This window comes from Mobula birostris, chromosome 14, assembly GCF_030028105.1.
Source record: "Mobula birostris isolate sMobBir1 chromosome 14, sMobBir1.hap1, whole genome shotgun sequence".
Taxonomy (NCBI): Eukaryota; Metazoa; Chordata; class Chondrichthyes; order Myliobatiformes; family Myliobatidae; genus Mobula; species Mobula birostris.
Window position 1 is genome coordinate 34,667,549 of NC_092383.1, and position 22,252 is coordinate 34,689,800.

The 22,252-nt window shown below is 44.5% G+C and overlaps 1 long non-coding RNA gene across 1 annotated transcript; it reads right to left on the minus strand.

Moving 5' to 3' along the window:
- Nucleotides 1-7,683: 7,683 nt before the first annotated feature.
- LOC140209476 (uncharacterized) lies at nucleotides 7,684-20,544 on the minus strand. The gene is made up of 3 exons (XR_011888993.1): nucleotides 20,461-20,544; nucleotides 9,358-9,424; nucleotides 7,684-9,029 (listed from the first exon to the last, which is right to left on the minus strand). It is a non-coding gene; the product is annotated as an uncharacterized lncRNA (long non-coding RNA).
- Between the last annotated feature and the right edge of the window lie 1,708 nt (nucleotides 20,545-22,252).

A 22,252-nucleotide genomic window follows, 5' to 3' on the forward strand; every position in this document is an offset into this window, starting at 1 on the left:
AAGAATCTTATCCAATAATTTCCTTACAACTAATAACAGGCATGTAATCAGTCCTCTGGGACTTTGTCTATGGTTAAGGTGTATACGAAGATCTCAGTTATGGCCCCTTGCTTTCTTTAGTTTCCTGGGCTAGATTGTTCAGTACCAGGGTGCAGAAAATTCCTAGAAAATTGGGAGAATGTTGCAGAAACTGAGAAGATGTAACAAAACAAAGAATAAATGGGAGGACATGGATAAGTGAGGAGGAAGAGAGGTATCTTGGAATGTATTTCCACAGAAACTTAGATGTAGTGGGATAGGTGAATAAGATGACTCCAAAAGAGACACTTTTATTTATTAGCTGAAGCATGCAAGAACATTGAGACTTGTACGTTATATAACATTGGTCAGGCCATAACTTTAGCACCAAGGCCTTGTCACTTTATTACTGGAAAGATGTGACTGTGCTGGAGAAGGTTTGGAAGAGATTGAGAGGATGCTGCCAAGACTGAAAACTGGTTGCTGGGACATACTGGGATTATTTTCTCTGCAACAATGGAGGCTGAGGGGAAAACTAACTTGCATATAATACTAGTAGGGTGCAGTTGGAGAAAATTGGACTTAATTCAACAGAACAATCAAAAATCGTGAAGAAAGGGTTTAAAGTAATCGAGCAATGGACTGGGAGGAGGAAATGTTTTCCATGGTAAACTTACAGCTAGAAAGAGTGGGAGAGGCAGTACCCCTTATTGTATGTAAGCTGTATTTGACATATATTTGGAGGTCTATGACTTACAGAGCAGTCGGCCCACTGATCGAAGGTGGGATTAGGCTGGAGAGATGGTTGGTGATTTGCTTTCAAGAACATACCAGATATACACAAACCGAAAGCCATGGATGAGCTGGGACATTCATTCATAGCCTGCTGTCTCATTCAAGACCTGTGATCCAGAACTATCCAAGAAGTCCAGATGCAACCTATGGAAGGCTATTTTAAGAGCAATAGAACAATTTTGGTTGAAGTTAGAGACAGAATTGGATGCATGTAGGCTCTGTCAGGTTTTGCGAGAAGCTACTTACAAGGCAAAAGCTAACATTATGAATAGCTGTGATGTTTCACTCCCAGATGAGCTCAGGACCTTCTATGCACACTTTGAAAAGAAGAATAAAACTACACCTGTGCAAAATCCTGAAGCATTTGGTGACCCTGGAATCTCTGTCTCGGAGGCTGATGTTCGAATATTTTTCAAGAGCGTGAACCCTCACAAGACGTCAAACCCTGATGGTGTACCGGTTAGGGCACTAAGAGCCTATGTCAACTAACTGCTGGGAATCTACATGGATATTTAATCTCTTACTGTTGCAGTCAGAGGTTCCCGTCTGCTTCAAAAGAACAACAATCATACCAGTGCCCAAGAAGAAAGGGGTGATCTTCTTCAATGAATGTTGCTATGTAAGACTCACACCTAGTGTGATGAAGTGCTTTCAGAGGCTGGTGATGGCCAGAATCAATTCCTGATTAAGCAAAGACCTGGACCTGCTGCGACTTGACTATCACCACAATATGTCTACAGCAGATGCAAACTCACTGGCTGTCCTCTCAGCCTCGGATCCTGTGGAGAACTGCAAAATCTACGTCCGACTGCTATTTATTGATTACCGGTCAGCATTCGACACAATCAAACCTTCAGTTCTAGTCAACAAGCTCCAAAGCCTAGCCCTCTGTACCTCCCTTTGCAACTGGATTCCTGGCTACCGCATCAGGAGACCACAGTCAGTGCAGATCGGAAATAACATCTCCTCCTCACTGACACACTGGTGTACCTCAAGATGCGTGCTTAGTCCATTACTCTCTCTACACCCACAAACGTGTGGCTAAGCACAGTCCAAATGCCCTCTATAAATTTGCCAATAACATAACTATTGTTGGCTGAATTTCAAATGGTGACAAGGAGGAGTACATGACTGAGACAGAGCAGCTGTTTGAGTAGTGTCACAAAAATAACCTTGCATTCAACGACAGTAATACCAAGGAATTGATTGTAGGCTTCAGGAAGTCAAGGAAACACACTCCAGTCCTCACTGAAGGATCAGTATTGGAAAGGGTGAGCAGTTTCAAGTTCCTGGGTGCTAAAATCTCTGAGGATCTATCCTGGACCCAACATATTGATGCAACTACAAAGAAGACACAACAATGGCTAGATTTAATCTGGAGTTTGAGGAGATTTGGTTTCTCACCAAAGACCCTTGCGAATTTCTACAGATGTTCCTTGGACAGCATTCTAACTGGTTACATCATTGCTTCATATGGAGGGGCCTCTGGACAGGATCAAAAAAAGCTGCAGAAAGTTGCAAACTCAGCTATCTCCATTAGGGGCTCTAACCTCCCCAGTGTCAAGGGCATCTTCCAAAGGCAATGCCTGAAAAAGGGAGCATCCGTCATTGAGGACCCCCATCATCCAGTTCATGTCTTCATGTCCTCTGCTTATGTGTATGTGTATATATATATGCATACAGGTGCACATTCCTTTATCCGAAATTCTGAAATCCAAAAAGCTCCGAAAACCGAAGATTTTTTCGCCAACAGCTGACATCACTCAGGCGTGACGTGGCAGCACTAGCAGAGGCTGCCAGACGTCAGTTGTGGTTTAGCGCTCGTACTGGTTACACATGCATTTGCTGTTCACTGATATTTTGTGCTCACTGTTGACTTTGTGTTTAATTTCACTGTGAAAATGTCAAAAAGAGCTGCAGATACCCCTATGGGTAACAATGAGAAAAAGAGAAGGAATCTTCTCTATCAATAATGCAGAAAGTCGAGTTATTGCAGAAGCTTGATTGTGCTGTGTCTGTGTGGCGTCTTACTGAAGAAAATAATGTCGGAATTACCACAGTATATGAGTTTAATAAACAGAAAGACAAGTTACTGAAGTTTTATAGTGACAGTGACATTCTACATTTATTCCAATAAGTCACTTACCATGTGTTTGATTCGGTTCGTTTGAAGCTGTATATTTTTATGTTTTATTGAATGTTTTGGTTGGAAAAAAAATTTCTTTTTGTCATTATTCCCTAAACAATACAGTATAACAATTATTTCCATAGCATTTACATTGTATTAGGTATTATAAGTAATCTAGAGATGCTTTAAAGTATACGGGAGGATGTGCATAGGTTTGGTGCGCAGCTGGGTCTTAAAGTCCACTGCACTGAGACAGGTTAAATAAGGGACTTGAGCATACGTGTTTGTTGGTATCGCGGGGGGGTGGGGGAGGAGGGTCTGAAATCCGAAAAATTCTATATTCTGAAATGCAACTGGCCCCAAGGATTTCGGATAAGGGATTGTGGACCTGTATTAACAATAATAGACATCCGTTTGTCTCGTGAGACCATGGATTTGCGCCTTGGAAGGTTTCCAGGGCGCAGGCCTGGGCAAGGTTGTATGGAAGACCGGCAGTTGCCCATGCTGCAAGTCTCCCCTCTCCATGCCACCGATGTTGTCCAAAGGAAGGGCATTAGGACCCATACAGCTTGGCACTGGTGTCGTTGCAGAGCAATGTGTGGTTAAGTGCCTTGTTCAAGGACACAACACGTTGCCTTAGCCAAGGCTCGAACTAGCGACCTTCAGATCACTAGACCTGAACCACTTGGCCACACACCAACACCTATACATATATATATACACACACACACATACATGCACATATATAATATGTAAGGAATTTTGGTATATTTTTGTGATTTATAGATTTTTATATATTATGTATTGCAATGCTCTGATGTTGCAGAACAATACATTTCACAACATATGCCAGTGATATTAAACCTGATCGTGAATCTGCTAAATATAATGGGCCAAATGGTTGTTCTGTCTGTCTGTCCGTCATAATCTTTTATGATTCTGTGGCTCTGTTATTGCATCTTTCAGTTTAATCTAGTTGAAATCCTTTTGTGTTAACACTTACATATCACATTTCGATGGAATAAGATTGTAGGGCAGGAGTTTAATTGGAGCAGGAAGTGCAGTTGTAATTCAGTCCCCTCTTTACGGGCGTACACACTCTTTCAGGAAACACTTTGATTCAATGTCATCATTTGCCATCAACTAGCAGTAATTACAGCACTTAGACTGCGGAGAATGTGATGTAGCTAAGAAATTATTCCGCTGAACAGCATGAGAAGCTGAGAGCTATGAAACCAAGCACCACAGAACCACCAAAGTTTCAGCTGCATTTTACAGTTTCATATTGTTCTACTCTCATCATCATCTCTTCGGCCTATTCTTCACTTGGTAATTAGGGACAGTAATGCCAGGATTCTAAGCTAAAGTCACAAGGGTTTGGTCAGACAACATGAGTGGAAGTGCAAAGGGAGCACTGAAGACCTAACATCTGAAAACTGTCCTGAGGAGTCCTGGTGTTCATTGGAAGACCATAGCAAAACCCACCAATAACTATTCAGTCTTGGGTATTGCTGGCTTTAGACTGTTTAGACCAACAAGTTTACCTTTTTTAGATGAAACACAGCAGTACAATATTCTTTCTGGTGAACCAGGTGAATTTAAAAGGAGTGTGAGAAACAGAATCTAGGGAGTTTGAAAGGAGCCTGGGAGACAGGAACCCATTGAACTTAAAACAACTGTGGGAAGCAGGACCTGTTATGTTCATGAACATTGAACTAATTGGAAGGAAGACACGAGAGTCCAAAGTGCAGGTCTATCTTTGAGTTTTACTGAAGCAAGGCACGCATGTATCTCATGGTAGCGTGATGACATGTGCAATTCATGTATTTATACATTAACCAGTAATGAATGATTTAAACTAACAAGAATGCTTAATCAACCAATATATTTACAATATTGCTCAAAAATTACTGAAATATTAAACATAGAAGAAGACCTCACTGAATTTGAAAGAACACAGTAGACGGACGTGTGGGGGGAGGATTAGGTGAGTTTAAAGGGAGAGTCGGGAATAGGTCCCCAATAGGAAACATCAGGCAGTGCAATGGATGCCAAACCATCTGAATTTTGCAAACACCCTGATAGTGGACTGGTTAGCAGAAGCTGATTGTCAAAGGACTTGCCTTTAATTGCACACAAGCTGTTACTGTGTTGTTGCTTTCTTTAAAAAGAGCCGTCAGCAACATGTTACATCTTGTTTAACAATTAAGTAGTCACTGGACAACAAATTTTGCTGCTTCATTGCTTGCAGCAGAAAGTATTTTGGAAGAAATAAAATAATTTGCCATTCAACAGAATGAAGTAGAATGTGGCAGAGAATTTTATCAACATCAGCAACTTTTATTTGCATAGCATTTTAAACCAGAGCTGCTTCACCTAAGCAGCAGCAAACAAAACATGACACATAATCCTAAGAGGCAATATTCAGATCAATCCTTGTTTAGGGCTACCTTCAGGGAATAATGAGAAGCTGGAGGTTTATAATCCAGAACCTAGAGGTTCTAGGGCTGAGATCATAGATTCATGATGTAGGGTAAGACATTTAGGACCGAAGTAAAAAGACATTTATTCACATAGAAGGTGGTGAATTTGTGGAGTACTCCACCACAGAAGGAGGCAGAAGTCAAGTCACTGTATGTATTTAAGGATTAAAACGGAAAATGCTGGAAACACTTGGCAGGTCAGGCAGTATATCTTGGAAAAGAAAGAGTTAACTTTTCAGGTCAAAGACTAAAGGACTTTGATCTGAAGCATTAACTTAGTTTTTCCACAAGTACAATCTCAAACCTGCCAATATTTTTCTCTATTTTTATATTAGATTTTAAGCATCTACAGTTTCTGATTAAAAATGTGTGGACACCAAAGGTATCAAGAGGTATGGAGAACAAATGGGAGTCTGGTGTTGAAATGGACAGACGGCCATGATTATGTTGAGTAGGAAATCAGGCCCAAAAGCCTGACCTGCTCTTATTTTTCAATGCTGCTCTATTCAAATCTAGACAGCTGATGGCATAACTGGCAGACTGATGAAGTCTGAAATATAGGGAGTGTAAGAGAGCAGAATCAAAGGATCAGATAACTGGAAGCTTTCCAGATCTGGAACAGCAGTGTCTCTGCACATCCTCCATCCTCACTACTAATGTTCCCTGAACCTCACCTCAGAGCCTGTCTCCCAGGCAACAACCCAGAGCTGGCTTCTGCCTGCTTTCCAATGTGTAGTGCTCAACAGAAAGATCTTAGTTTATACTCAGTTCTGGAGCATGGTGGCTCTGAGTTCCCAAGCAGTAGGAACATATCGCATAACGATTTTTTAAACACACTGTTTTGGATTGACGGATTAATTGAAAGTGACTTTGTAGCAAGATCAATATGCTTCCATTAAAATGATACCTTCCATTTAACTTGATCAAAATTAAATATTCCAAATACTTCAAAGAAAGAGACTTCAGAGTCCAAGTCCATAGCTGCTTCCTTTAAAGCGGCAATACAGACCAGTAGGATGGCGAAGAAGGCATTTGGAATCAGGACACCAATTTGTTTCAACTTGAGAAAACACTTGGAGCATTGTGTGCAGTAATATTTGGAACTGGGAGAGAGTGCAGATGAGATTCACCAGTGTGCTGACTGGATTGCAGGATTGTAGTCATGTAGAGAGCTTGGACAGGCTGGAGCTGTTTCCCTGGAGCAAAGGAGGCTGAGGGATGACCTAAACCTGCTCAGCTCCTGCACTAACTCACAGTCAATCTTACCTTTCGCTGGAGCATGATTCCCAACAGGCCTGAGACCTTGATGCCATGACTGTCCCGCCAGGAGTGACCAGGCCCTGAGTCATGACGTATTGCAGTCCCATACCCCTTATGAGGGGCGGAGTGAAGTGATGATGGCGCTAAACGGCAACTCCTTTGCTTGCATCTTCGGAAAGAGCTCTGTTTCTATCTTTGATATCTCTATTTTTTCCTTTTCAAGATTCTTTTGAAGATCCTGTCCCAGAGTTACACTCTGACTTTGGTTCTTTGTGGGAAAGGGACCCGCTCTCAGGGCCTGACAACTGGCCACTTTTTAATATCCCAAGGACACGGCCTGGAAGACTAGTGCACCTTCAGAGTGCCCGATTTTTGTGGCTCTGGAAACGGGCTGATTCTAGGCCGGTGGCCCTGACTGAGGCGTCGCGGGAGAACACAGAACATCGGGAGCAGTGTCCAGAGACCTGAGCCATTCTGGGGCTGACTCTCTGGGTGCCGAGCTCAGAAAAAGCAACGCAACGAAGATTTAACATTATAAATCAGCGAGTTGTTTGTTATGTCTCCCCCCTTGCTGTGAAACTGGGACAGCTCATTTTCCCTTATCAGGGAGAGACAGAGAGAGCCTGTGGTATGTCGAATTACTGGCTGAACGAGTAGTTTTTGGGATACAGCAAGTATATATCTTTATTGATGCTTTGCTGCATGCTTGAGTGCTTGGTGGAGGGCACTGATGCTTTTTTACTGGTGGGTGTGGGGGGTTGCCATTGCTTTGCTGATATTTGTGTGTGGGAGGGGGGAGTTTGGGGAGCTTTGGGGTTCTAACGTTTGTTACATACCCCGTAACTGGGTTGCCAAACCAGCAGGAATGGATCACTCAGTTGGAGTCTGGATTACTAGAACTAAGAAAGTTTTATTAAAGAAACAAGCAACACAGTACTCTAATCAGAAGGATAATGAATGCAACAGTTCAGCAATGATAAACATACATGTACACAGAATTAAGATAACAGGATCAATCAAGCTCTATCGTTGTCTAGGGGTAAATGACCAGTTTCAAAGTGACGCAAAGTTCAGTTCAATTTAGTTCAGTTCAGTTCGCAGTAATCGCTGCCGTGGCGATGGACAGTGGGGGGAAGGAGAGAGAGAGCAAAACGAATGAATATTCATAACGGTTTCCACACAGACCTTCGCAGTCAGCTTTCGGGCGAGTCATTTGTGATGTCATCTGAGGTCACCGACCGTGACCCCTCCGTTTCCCGATACGATCGTTTCCCTGCGGTGAACCTGGCACTCAGGCAAGGGTGGACACACACCAGGTTCCCGCTGATCATGCCTTTCCACCCTGTGCGTCTATGGCTTGTCCCGCGACCAGCCGTCCAAAACTTCCCACCGACTTGTGAGAGACGCACGGCTTCCAGGGTCTCGTTACCTCGGGGTGTCGTGTGTGTCCTCCCTGAGCGAACCTGTCCCTTTTTATCCCCCTGCTGGGGTATCGCCTGTCCATCACTTCAAACAGTTCAGGGTTCAAAGGGGGAGCCGATCTTGACAGCTCTCCTTCCATTACTCTCTCCCGTCCCTTTATTAACATCTCCGAATGCTGTTTCATTGTTTTCCTTATCTCTCTCTCCTGAAGACAGGTGGCAGACCAACTGCTGATCCCACTGGTGCCAGCCCAGGCCAGCTAACATCTTAATTTATGTGTATTCTCGTCACACGTTTAACTGTCATTCACTCTTTGGGGTACTCCTCTGTTTTTGTGGATGTTTGCAAAGAAAAAGAATTTCAGGATGTATATTGTATACATTTCTCCGACATTAAATGTACCTACTGAACTTATTGATCCCTGCAAATCTCCGACAACTTATAATGACTGAAGCCTCTTTCACCTCTTGAGTGTCACAGGTAAGCATTAGAAGTGAATCGAATATGATTTAAAGCTCAAATTATTTAAAAACATTATAATGATAAATATATAAAAAAAGAACTACTGTTACTCAATTCTAAACACACATACATGGTCAAATACAGTATATGCGTGGAACTAAACCAACAATTTTAATAGAACTTGGCAACCCAATTGAAACCCATTTTATTCATGTTGACTGTTATCCAGCTCTCAGTTCAGGGCAAACCAGACCACCCTGGTTGGCAGGGGCAGAGCGAGGGGTCAGATGCAGTTGCATTTCCCATGGGTAGGTCCTGTAGTTGTGCACTGCAGTGTATACGGTCACACCCAGCACTCACAGTTTCATGTAGTGTCACCGACTGGTGGTTCTTTACAGAACTGCTGGGTCACCGTGGACTCGTGAATTGAAGAGCCTGTTTCCTGTTATATGATTCTAGGACTAGAAACAGAGAAAGAGAAAAGATGAGGAGTAGGGGTGGCTTTCAGTGGTTTTAGGGATCAGATACCTCAAGGTGAGGGTGCAAGGTTCAAAGTGCATTTATTATCAAAGTATGTGTATATTATAAAACCTTGGGATTTGTCTCCTTACAGGCAGCCACATAACAATGAAACCTAAAAGAACCCATTAAAAAAAACCTTCCAAACACCCATGTGAAGAGAGAGAGAGAAAATGTGCAAACAATAAACGTAAGCAAATAACATTCAGAACGAAAGTGAGTCAACAGACGCAAAGCCAGCGGATAGGTAATTAACAAACAAGAGAAAACCTGCAGATGTTGGAAATCCGAGCAACGCGCACAAAGTGCTGGAGGAACTCAACCGGCCAGGCAGCATCTGTGGAAAAGAGTAGAGTCGACGGTTCAGATCTACACCCTTCAAAGGCATGAAAATTAACAGCTGCTGCCCCTCTGTCATTTTCACATTCTTTCCATTCTACCCAGGTCTTCCCACACACTTCTTATAAAAAGAAAATTACCTTTCATTGAGTGGATTCTATGACTGGTGGTTGTTAGAGATGAGGGAGAGATTTGAAATGAAGGTTTCAAATTTAAAAATTCAAGCTTCAGTCATGTGGAAGTCATTGAAGCCAAGAGCACAGTGTCAATGGGTGAGTGAAGACGGACTGCAGAGGTTAGAAGAAGACGGAGGCCGTGGCTGGGAGGCCAGCGGAACATCAGAGTGGGTGAGGATTTCGCAGCAGATGTGCAGAGGCAGAGAGAGTTTGAGGGTTGAAATGGACGACGGTGTTTATGAAGTGGGTGGTTAAAAACCTGTCTTGGGTTTAAAAAGGGACTTCGTAATTGCAATTGATTTATTATTGTTACATGTACTGAGGGACAGTGAAAACACTGTCTTGCATACCATTGATATAGATTAGTTGATTACAACGTGCAGATAGTAGTACAAGGTAAAACAATAACAGAACGCAGAATAAAGTTTAACAGCTGGAGAGGAAGTGCAGTGCCGTAGACAATAAGTGGCAAGATCATAATGAGGTTTGTAGAACCTCATGCAGCTGGTGGGGCAACAGTCAGTCTCTAGCATGGCACAAAACAATGGTTTTGGTTTTCCCAATAATTTGTTGGAGCACATTTCTGTTCACCCGGACTTGCAAAGCCATGAGGCAATTCATCTGTGGTGGAAGGGGTAGAGTAGGTGGAACAGGGTGTTGGGGGCTACAGTGGAATTTAGCGCTGTCTCGTCAGATCACATTGTCAATGGTAATGACTGGATGAGGAGAAAGAGAGCGACCAATGGGGAGGTGATGGGGCAAGAGTGTTTGCAGAAGAAGAGTGGCTATTGATGGCGATTCTCTGGCAGTAACTGGGTAGATAAAAATGGAACATGGTGAGTCATTTCTGGTCAGTTGGACATTGGGGAGATATATTAAAAGAGAACAATGTTGTTAACCATGTCAAAGTTGCCAACAGACTGAGAAAAAAGATGAAAGAAACAGGAGCAGGAGTAGACATCCTGCCCATTCAGTCGGTCAGATCAATGATGGCCTCATCACAAACTGTGAGCTTTCTTTCCAATTTCCCCCAATGTTTGGTTCCCCTGCAGTTCAGAAATTTGCCTTCCTTAGCTTTCAATATACTAAGTGACTCAGCATTTGACAACCCGCCCATACAGATTAATTTATTACAATGGTGCATTCGAAACTCCAGAGACTCACAACCCTTCAAAAGAAGAAATTCCTCCTCATTGGGTAATACTTTACCCTGAGATTAGACTCTATAATTCTTTATGATATTCTTTCTACATCCACTCTATAAAACTCCACAGACCTTAGAGAAAATGCTGGGAGTCAACCCCATCAGGAGGCTGGGCCAGACAACATCCCAGGCCGAGTACTCAGAGAGCATGCACACCAGCTCACTGAAGTCCAAGCGGACACCTTCAACACTTCACTCGTCCAGGCTGCTATCCCCACATGCTTTAAATCAGCCATCATCATCCCTGTACCAAAGAACTCTACACCTTCAGAAATGAACAACTATTGCCCAGTGGCACTGATGCCAATGATTATGAAGTGCTTTGAGCAGCCGGTAACACCACATATCAAAAACTTCATTCCTCCTATGCTGGACACTCACCAGTATGCTTACCGACAGAGTCGCTCTATATGCACCTGGCCCTGACACACCTAGAAGGCAAAGGCTATTATTACAGAGCAACACACACAAAATGCTGGAGGAACTCAGCAGGCCAAGTAAGCTAGCCACGTTTCCGCCCAAGACGCTTCATCAGGATTCATACAGGGTCTCCCTTAGGATTTCCAGCATCAGCAGACTTTCTCTTGTTTGTGACACCTATTGCACAATGCTGTTTCTGGATTTCATTTCAGCATTCAAATCTATTGTCCCACTGACCTTGGCGAACCAACTCCTACTCCTCAGTCTAAATACACTACTGTACAACTGAGGGTTGGATTTTCTAACAGACAGATCTCACATAGTCAGGATGTACAACTGCTCCTCCCTCCCCATCATCCTCAGCACAGGTGACTCCCAGGGCTGTGTGCAGAGCCTGATGCTCTATACTCTGCTCACACACGACTGCACGGCCAAGCACCCAAATAATCACGTTGTCCAGTTCGCCGATGACACAACAGTGGTGGGGCTCATCACCAACAACGATGAGACAGCCTACAGAGAGGAGGTGGAAGAACTGGAGGCCTGGTACCAGCAAGTAATCTGTTCCTCAGTTTCAACAAGACAAAGAAGAGGATTAACAATTCCAGGAGAACTCGCACCACTCACACCCATCTTTAAATTGGAGGCAGTGAAAACTGAGAGCAGTTTCAAACTCCTGGAAGTGCACACCTTCTACAGCTTCTCATCCCAGAACACATCCTACACAGTCAGGAAAGCTGTCCAATGCCTCTCCTTTCTGAGGAGGCTGAAGAGAGCTGGACTATACACATCTATACTCACATCCTTCTGCAGATGCGAAATGGAGAGCATCCTAACCTGCTGCATCACTGCACGGTACAGAAACAGTATTGCGGCAGACAGGAAAGCTCTTCAGCAGGTAGTCAAAACTGCCCAACGCATCAGCTGCACCAGCCTACCCACCATCCTACCCACACATATACAGAAAGGTCCTAGAAAACTGCCAGTAACATCATGAAGGTTCTCACCCACCCTGCTCATGGACTGTCTGCCCTACTCTCATCAGGGAAGAGGCTATTTTGCATCCACACCTAGATTATCAGACTCAACAACTGTTATTTTCCCCAAGCAAAAAGGCTGAGCAACACCTCCACCCAGTAAACCCCCCTCCACATCCACTACCACTACTTTATCATCTCCTGTCAGAGTCACCTTATGTACAGACACTCCAGTGCCTAGCATCACTTTAAGGACATACAATCAATCTATGTATATAAGCTGTCTTATGTATTTATATTTATTATGTTTTTTATTATTGTATTCTTTATCCTATTTGTTATTTTATGCTGCATCAGATCGGAGTGACAGTTACTTCATTCACCTTTACACTTCTGTACAGGGAATAATGTTAAACAATCTGTCAGGCCTGCACAAGCAGGGACCTCCCAGTCTCCAACCAGCTAACAAGAATCATCTGCCACTCATCCTGCCCCAAGCTCGTTGTCCACGGACCACTCAACCCACCTGAGCCTGCACTTCCAGAGCACAGGATGTTGGTAGGTGCTCCAGTGTAGATGATTTGCTGGGTGATGCATTCATGTTGTCATGGGTGGGGTACGCAGTAGCTGGTCGACTGGAAAGGATACAGTCTGGAGCAGAGGTCCTGGGTGCCATGCTGTTTCATCTTGGATCCATCTCTCATCGAGGAGCTCCACCAGACCCATCCAGATCATCCTGGGTCATTGCATGTTGGCCGTGGAGTGGTGGGGGTAGATTCCTGTCAGGTATCTCCCAATCTCCATCCAGCTAACAGAAGTCAGCTGCCACGTGTTTCCAACTCATCACCTGCAGCCTATTTAAACCCAGCTCTCATCCACAGTCCTTGTTCACCCATTGAACCAGCCAGCCTCGACCAGTTGCTCCTAACCTTCAGTTACCTTGTTGCCTTGTCATGTTAAGTATCTGTTCTCGCTTGTTTTGTGGCCTCTAGTGGCTTGTTATTTTACAGGTTATTGATTGCTCACCGCTAATCATCTCCGCTGCTCTGTGTTTAGGTCAAGCCTCCTCTACATTTCCTGACCAGAAGTTGACACAGCAGAGTCTGCTTGCCTAAAGGAAACTGTCCACCTTAACGACCACACAAACCAGAAGCAGCAGGAAACCATTGATTATCCGCTCACCACTCTCAACTAATGCTCAGTCTCATTACAAGAATCTTGTGCCAGTCAACCTCCTCCCTCAGAGCCATGGATTCCGGTGACCAAAGGCATAGAAGGATTACAATCCAATGCCGCAGATATCTGTCCCAGTGCATCTTGCACTTCGAGCTGCAGCCGCCTCTGAGCCCAGATTGTTTTTGCGATCTCTCTCTTGACTCAGTGAGCTCTAGCCTGGGTTGCTGCCATCTGGGAGAGTAAAACCATCATCTGCAATAAACTGGAGGAATTCACTGCTGAGATGCACTGGGTTTTCAACCATCTGCGAAGAGGAAGGGGTTGGATACTTCGACTGTGTTAAGGCTCACGCTTGGTTCTGGACTACATTGTGGAATTCAGGACACTCAAGGTGCAGCGCAGCTGGAAAGCAGAAGTACTGGTGGCCCATTACCATCATGGCCTCTCGGAGCACTTAAAAGATGAGCTATCTATCCAGGAGAAGCCCTCCGACCTCAAAGGTCTCATCACTCTGGCCCCCTCTATTGCCAAGCATCTGATGGAACAATCCCCCAGATCACCAGCCAGAACCTTATTTCCATTCCCAGAACCATTTCAAGGTGCAGGACCCTCATCAGCTATGCATCCAAAACCCATGCAGTTAGGGAGAGCTCCCTTAACTCCCCAAAGAGTGTGAGCGCCGGTAGAGAAACAACTCGTGCGCTTACTGTAGAGCAGCTGACCACCCATGCATCAAATTGCTAATGCAAACGGGAAACGGCACCACCAGGGGCTTCCTTTCTGGTAAGCTTCCCCCATTCCCTCATCATCATTAAGAACCGCAACCCTCTCCCCTTGATGGATAGCACATTCAAAACACTCTGCAGGGCCCATATCTTCACCTAACTGAATCTACGGAGCACGTACAACCTGATCCTCATCCGCCAGGAGGACGAGTGAAAGATGATGTTCATAACATCCAATGGCCACTGCGAAGATTTGGTGGTGCCTTTCAAAACTTCCAACAGTCCAGCCATTTTCCAGGCCTTCGTTTACGAGCTCCTCAGAGATATGCTGCACAGGTATGTGTTTTTCTGCCTCATGACATCCTCATCTTCCCCAAGGACCCCCAAGTCATGTCTATCACATTCATTCAGTCTTTCAGTATCTCCAGCTGCACTGCAAATTAGGAAAATGCCAGTGCCACACTCCAGCTGTTTCCTTGCTGCATTACATCCTTTCACCCCCAGTGCAAAACCATGGACCCAGAGAAAGTGCACACCATCATTGAATGGCCCCAACCAATGGCCTCAAAACGTTACAGTGCTTCTTGGCTTCTTCAACGTCTACTGCCACTTAATCAGAAACTACAGCTGTTCCTCTCCCCTCCCTGACTACCTACCTCACAGGTGGTGCAAGGCTGTGACAGAAGTCTCACACACATAGTAACTGGTACGTTTGATATCTAACTTTAGAAGAGAAATCATTCTTGCATTATGAAAAAACTTTCACCGCCAGTAACCATACTCCAGAGCCAAGGCCACTTCAACATTGACAGTCACTTTGCGGTCTGCTGATGTCATTTGAGTTTGTGTATCTGTAGAGGCCAAGGTCCAATCCATCTTCAGCTCATATATTGAGAGACAGCGCAATAGTTCTCCAGAACCTGTCTTTACTTTATTTCAAAAATAAATTTGATTCATAATAAAATATAGACGCCAAAAGAAGCACACAGTGGAAAACTCTTTAAATTCTTAGTGTCATTTAATCAATATTTTCAGTTGCTGGAAGATTGACAAGTTTTGGGCAGACCGGGGGGGGGGGGGGGCGGGTGGTCTTTCACTAATCTGATATCTTCCAGCAGTACTTATTGTCCGTCTCCGCATGTATCCCTGGTACAGCCTGTGGATCAAGGTGTTCCCTGTTACACAACTGCTCAGGATGATCTGTAACAAGGACCTTTCCATCCATCTCCACACCACATTTGTGAGGCGAGCGACTGTTTCTCTTCAACACAGATGTGCTAAGGGCAGCATGTGTGTGGAGTAGTAGTCCAATCGTACAGGAATGATGTGGCCAGGAGGGCTCCTCTCACAGCCATCTAAGTGAGGTCTTGGTTACTTCCGATAATGAGGCTTTCTGCCAGGTGAACTGGACGATCTAATCGGGGGATTGTCGCACTGCATCCATCAAGCCCTATAGTATCTGCAGGATGTTGTGTGCTGACCACTGCCTGAAGGTCAAAGGTGTTTTCCACAAAGGACAGGAAGTGCATCAACATCCAGTGAATGCAGCTGATTGGAACATTGTGCAACAACAGGGGCAGACCTATCCTTCTCAACCTCAAGGACAAGTAGAATTCAGCACGTAGTGGCTCGTGTTACCAAGCACAGCCTGATGCAGTGACTCATAAAGCTGATCACCGGGATCAGGGCAATGTTGGGTATGCTTTCTCCCATTGTCCAGGGGTTGTGCATGGTGAACTGTTGCGGTGGTTCCCTCTTGGATCCCCAGATGAACCAGAAAATGGGACAGTTGATTTCCTAGCAACACACACAAAATGTTAGAGGAACTCAGCAGGCCAGGCAGCATCTATGGAAAAGAGTAAACAGTCGAAGTTTCGGTCCCAGACCCTTCATCTGCTGGCATGACGAGTTCCTTCAGCATTTTGTGTGGGTTGCTTGGATTTCCAGCATCTGCAGATCTTTTTCATGCAGATGATTTCCTAGGCAGAGGGGTGGGAGATGGGCCACAGCTGCAGCACATACAGCACCATAGAGAGCACCTCACACTTGATGACCAAGTTCTTCAGTCATTGAGAAGAAGTACCATTCCCACAGAGCCAATATCTGTGTGACTTTTCTTATCCACTCCCGCCAATTCCTGCTACGTGCCTCAGCCCTCCTCTGCTGCACTACACTGTGCTCTGGAAATAAGGATTCAAGGCAAAATCCTGGAATATGAGAACAAATGAGAATATGAGAATAGGTGTGAAAAACAGAAGGAAGGGGAGGGAGCACACACTCCTGTTTACACCACTGGTGCTAAGTTCAAGGGGGTTGAGTATTTCAAGTTCCTTGCAGTGAACATCTCCAATAGACTCTTCTGGTCCAACCACATTGATGCCATGGTCAGAAAAACTCAGCAGTGTCTCTACTTCCTCAGGAGGCTAAAGAAACTTGGCATGTCCCCTTTGACCCTACAAATGCTTTTCAATGCACCATAGAAAGCATCCTAGCCAGATGCATCGCATCTTGGTATGGCAACTGCTTTGCCTATGACAAAAACTGCAGAGAGTTGTGGACAAGCTCAGCACATTACAGAAACCAGCCTTCCTTCCACACACACTGTCTACACTTCTCTCTGTCTCAGTAAAGCAACCAGCATAATCAAAGATCCCACCCACCCTGAACCGATTGAAGGCTCTGGGCCTATACTCGCTGGAATTTAGAAGAATGAAGGGGGGGGATCTCATTGAATCCTATTGGCCTAGATAGAGTAGATGTAGAGAGTATTTCCTTTGTTGGGGTGTTCTAGGACCAGAGGGCTCAGCCTCAAAATCCACTTAGAAGAGATAAGGAATGAGAGAAGAGAGGATGGTGATTCTGTGGAATTCATTGCCACAGTCGGCCGTGGAGGCCATGTCACTGGGTATATTTAAGAACAAGGCTGATAAGTTCTTGATTAGTCAAGACGTGAAAGATTATGGTGAAAATGCAGGAGAATGAGCTTGAGAGGGAAACAGATCTGTAATGATGAAATGGCGAAGCAGACTCGATGGGCCGAATGGCCTAATTGTGCTCCTGTGTCTTATGGTCTTATGGTCTAACTTTCTCTCTTCTCCTCCCATAAGACAGAAGATACGAAATCCTGAAATCATGAGTACAAGAAAAGCCTCTATCCCACTATTAATGATTCCCTAGTACGATAAGATGACCACTTGACGTCAGAATTTTACCTCACTATGACCTTGCAGTTTATTGTTAACCAGAACTGCAGTTTCACCATAAATATAACACTTCATTTTGAACTCTGTTAATGTTGTGCCTTGTACAAGGTCGATGCACGTGAGATAAGTTTTTCACTGTATACCTCAGTACACACGACAATGATAATAATAACAGGAAGAAGGAAGTAACTCTTGGCAAAGGCAGACACCAGAGATTAAATTTGCCATCAACTTTAGTGCTTCAGCACTGTCTTTGACCATCTGGCAAATCGGATATTTGACAATAAAGACTTCAGATTGGGCACAAATCACACAGTTTACAGGACCAAAAATTCCTGCCCATTAAGTGCTTTTGACATCTGGACCATCTACAGCAAGTTTCACAAGATCTTCCAAATTCACAGGAAGTATTAGTGAACCAGCATCAGTGTACTCTCCCAGACTAACATCCTAATGCGGAAGCTCTGCCATTTCCATTTCTGAGAATTCTGAGAAGGGAATTGATTACCAAGTAGACAAAGCAAAAGGTACCATGAAAATTTCAAAAGAAAGTTGCCAGTACTGGAAGAGGGAACTCCACCATGGACGATCCCAAGCCCAGCTGCATAAGGAGGAGGGTTGAGCCTGGGGCTTTCAACTCCATCCTGTAATAAGCCAAAGCTTCAGAAATACCAACAGAAACTCCAAAGGCCTCAACCCTAGGAAAGGAAGAGTTTGCAAAGGTGGGCTATGCCAGGCCCAGGGCAGAGGACTCAGGTGAGCTACTGTTGGCAGCCTAGGCCCCAGAAGGACTTAAGAGAGGAAGACTGGAAGTGAGAAATAAAGACGAATAGAGTTCCTCCATCAGAACTAGGAAAGAGTTAACATATTGGTTTTAAATTGCAGAGAGCGTTGGTTGGTGGGAGGGATGGACAAGACAAAATCAACATTACTGGTGTCTAGTGAGCAAAATATACCCATCCCTTTCCCATGGTACAAGGGCTAATTGACAAGTTCGTGGCCTAAGGTAGAAGGAGTCAATTTTAGAGAACCTAGCACATTTATTTTTCCTACATTTACACACTTAGTCCAGCAGTCGTGGAGCACACGGATCCCTTCTTTGTAGAAGTCGACATCTTGGACCTCCAGAAAGTGGTCCACATCAGGGGTGATTGATAAGTTTGTGGCCTAGGGTAGAAGGAGATGAGGAGAAACTTCAAACTCTCTGCATTTTCACTCAGAGTTGAGAACTGTATAACTCATCTCCTTCTATCTTAGGCCACAAACTTATCAATCATTCCTGCTGTGGACCACCTGGAGTTCCAAGCCGCTCTTGTTATATGCACATGCAGTTCAACTCTTTGAGTGATAATGCAGAAAGTTTGGAGTTAATAACTCATCTCCTTCTACCTTAGGCCACAAACTTATCAATCACCCCTTCTGTGGACCACTTCTACAAAGAAGGGATCTGTATGCTCCATGACTGCTGGACTAAGTGTGTAAATGTAGGAGGGGACTATGTTGAAAAATAAATGTGCTAGGTTTTCTAAAATTGACACCGTCTATCTTAGGCCACAAATTTATCAATCACCCCTCATAACTGTTCTTCATTTTCCACAGATGTTGTCTGATTTGCTGAGTGTAAACTCACAATCCCCCATGTAACATCCCTACTGGCTCTTGGGTATCTCTGCCCATGACCACTCAAAGTGAAGAAGGGACATCCAGGTGGCATTGAGGAGGTCAGTTCCATTCAGCAGGAGTACACTGAGCCCCTGTGTAAGTCACAGAAGAGGTCCACCATGTTACCAGCTACCATCCCTTACCTGCCCTGTCAGCCACCTCCCACCCCATCCATGGAGAAGTGTGCATCTGCCATATTAGTCTCTTGAAGACCGACAAAAGAGCAAATCTTTCTCAATCCCAAGAGACAGCCTAGAATGACATGGTAAATTGGTAATGGAAACATGACGAAATCTGCAGATGCTGGAATTTCAAGCAACACACATAAAAGTTGCTGGTGAACGCAGCAGGCCAGGCAGCATCTCTAGGAAGAGGTACAGTCAACGTTTTGGGCCAAGACCCTTCGTCAGTCCTGACGAAGGGCCTTGCCATAAATGTTGACTGAACCTCTTCCTAGAGATGTTGCCTGGCCTGCTGCGTTCACCCGCAACTTTTATGTGTGTTGCTTGTGGTAAATTGATAACTTTGTTTTATCTCCGTCACAGCTACCGAGGTACAGTGAAAAACTTTGTTTTGCATGCAGAATATTTCATCGTATTGTTGCATTGAGGTAGTACAAAGAAAGAGCAATAACAAAATGCAGAATAAAGTCTTACAGTTACAGAGAAAGTGCAGGGCAGACAGACTACAAGGTGCAGGGCCGTGTCAAGGTAGGTTGTAAGAAATGCAAGACAGTGATTCAGAAGTCAGTCTAGTTTTCATTTACGTCGTAGTTCCACAAAATGAAGCCCTTTCAAAGCTGTTATCCAAAACATGGCTAAGTACCTTATTGTGAATACTTACTCTACACACTGAGCAAGATTGAAATTTTGTGTTAAGTCTTTTGACTCCTTCCTTAACCCCATTACAGACTGACTCACAAGAGGCATTCAAAGTACAGCAAGATGATGCTTTGCAAAAGTCTCTCACCAGATGGAAGGAACGCTTAATATGTAAGTGTCATGAAGTACAATTGCTTCATGAGTGAAAGCTGGTCCAGGAATAGCAGACACTACAAAGCTTCTCCTGTGAAGTTTTCTTTGGTAAAGACAGCCCCGTTGTTAGCAGGGTTCAATTTGATTGTGACAGGAAGCTACGAACTTAGCAGGTCTGTTTTAACAACAGTTAATTAACGCATTTCCTCTCCAACTACACAGAGCAAATGATTCATTGAGGAAGTGTAACAATGACAATAAAACATACCAGTGTTTCTTATGCTCGTAACATTTAGAACTGCTATGCGAAAAGGCCATAATCAAAACCGAAATCGGCTTTTATCACTGGTAGCCTTTTGCTGCACAAACAAGCCTTTCAGAGTGACCTAATGCATTCTAACTTGCAATTAATGGATCCAAAAACCGCAGGGTTCTTGGCTTGTGAAGTAACCCAAAATCAATTATTGACAGTGGCTTAGTGCCGTGTCTTGTCTTGTATTTCAAAGGCTTAGCTTACCTCAGCAGAAATCTAATGAGCTCCCAAGAAAGAAAGCTGGGAAGATGCACCAGCCATTTCTGGCTCTGCCTCTCATGTTCCATCTGCTACGGAGTTGCACTGAAGCCTCTCTGACGCAACCTCCCCAACTGGTTTGCTTATCAGATGACTTGGTAATTTTCTTTTCTGGGTGATGTGGGGCAAAGCAAGATGCAGATTTTGGGATCTATTCTTCCTTTTACCCTTCTATGGAATATCTTCTAAAGGACAATTCGAGTCAGGTTTCTTACCACTGACACTTGTCATGAAATTTATTGTCTTGTGACAGCAGTACAGTGCAAGACATAAAATTTACCATAAGTTACAAAAATAAGTAAATCAATAGAGTAAAAGAGGAATAGCAAAGTAATTCATAGACTGCACAGTTATCTGATGACCGAGTGGAAGAAACTGTTCCCAAAATATTGACTCTTGGTCTCCTGGCTCCTGTACCTCCCCCCGATGGTAGTAATGTGAAGAGTGCTTGTCCCGGATGGTGAGGGTCTTTCATGATGAATGCTGCCTGCTTGAGGCATCGCCATTTGAAGATGTCCTCACTGGTGGGGAATCCTGTGACCCTAATGGATCTGGTTGCGTCTGTAATGTGTGTGTGTGTGTGTGTGTTATTGTGAGTGTGTGTCTGAGTGTATGGTGTGAGTGTGTGCGTGTGTGCATGTGTTTGTGTATGTGCGTGTGTATTTGTGAGTGTGTGTGTGTGGTGTTTGTGTGTGTGTATTTGTATGGTGTGTGTGTGAGTGTGTTTGTGTGAGTCTGTGTGTGTGTGTGTGTGTGTGTGTGTGTGTGTGTTTGTGAGTGTGTGTGTGTATTGTATGTACGTGTGTGCTTGTGAGTGTGTGCTTGAGGGTGTGTGTGTGTGTGTGTGTGTGTGTGTATGTGTGTGTGTGTGTGTGTGTGTGTGTGTGTGTGTGTGTGTGTGTGTGTGTGTGTACTGTAGCATCACACACAAATACCTATACAGATACCTACATAAATACAGATACCTATAAAAAAAACAACAGGAATTCTGCAGATGCTGGAAACTCAAGCAACACACATCAAAGTTGCTGGTGAACGCAGCAGGCCAAGCAGCATCTCTAGGAAGAGGTGCAGTCGATGTTTCAGGCCAAGACCCTTCGTCAGGACTAACTGAAGGAAGAGTGAGTAGGGGATTTGAAAGTTGGAGGGGGAGGGGGAGATCCAAAATGATAGGAGAAGACAGGAGGAGGAGGGATGGAGCCAAGAGCTGGACAGGTGATAGGCAAAAGGGGATACGAGAGGATCATGGGACAGGAGGTCTGGGAAGAAAGACAAGGGGAGGGGACCCAGAGAATGGGCAAGAGGTATATTCAGAGGGACAGAGGGAGAAAAAGGAGAGTGAGAGAAAGAATGTGTGCATAAAAATAAGTAACAGATGGGGTACGAGGGGGAGGTGGGGCCTAGCAGGACCCAGTCTGCGTCGGGTCTCGCCAATATATAAAAGGCCACATCGGGAGCACCGGACGCAGTATATCACCCCAGTCGACTCACAGGTGAAGTGTTGCCTCACCTGGAAGGACTGTTTGGAGCCCTGAATGTCGACTGCACCTCTTCCTAGAGATGCTGCCTGGTCTGCTGCGTTCACCAGCAACTTTGATGTGTGTTGACAGATACCTATACTAGTATCTGTTCCCCACTTTTCCTTCGCTACATTGACGACTGCATTGGTGCTGCCTCCTGCACGCGTGTTGAGCTCGTTGACTTCATTAACTTTGCCTCCAACTTTCACCCTGCCCTC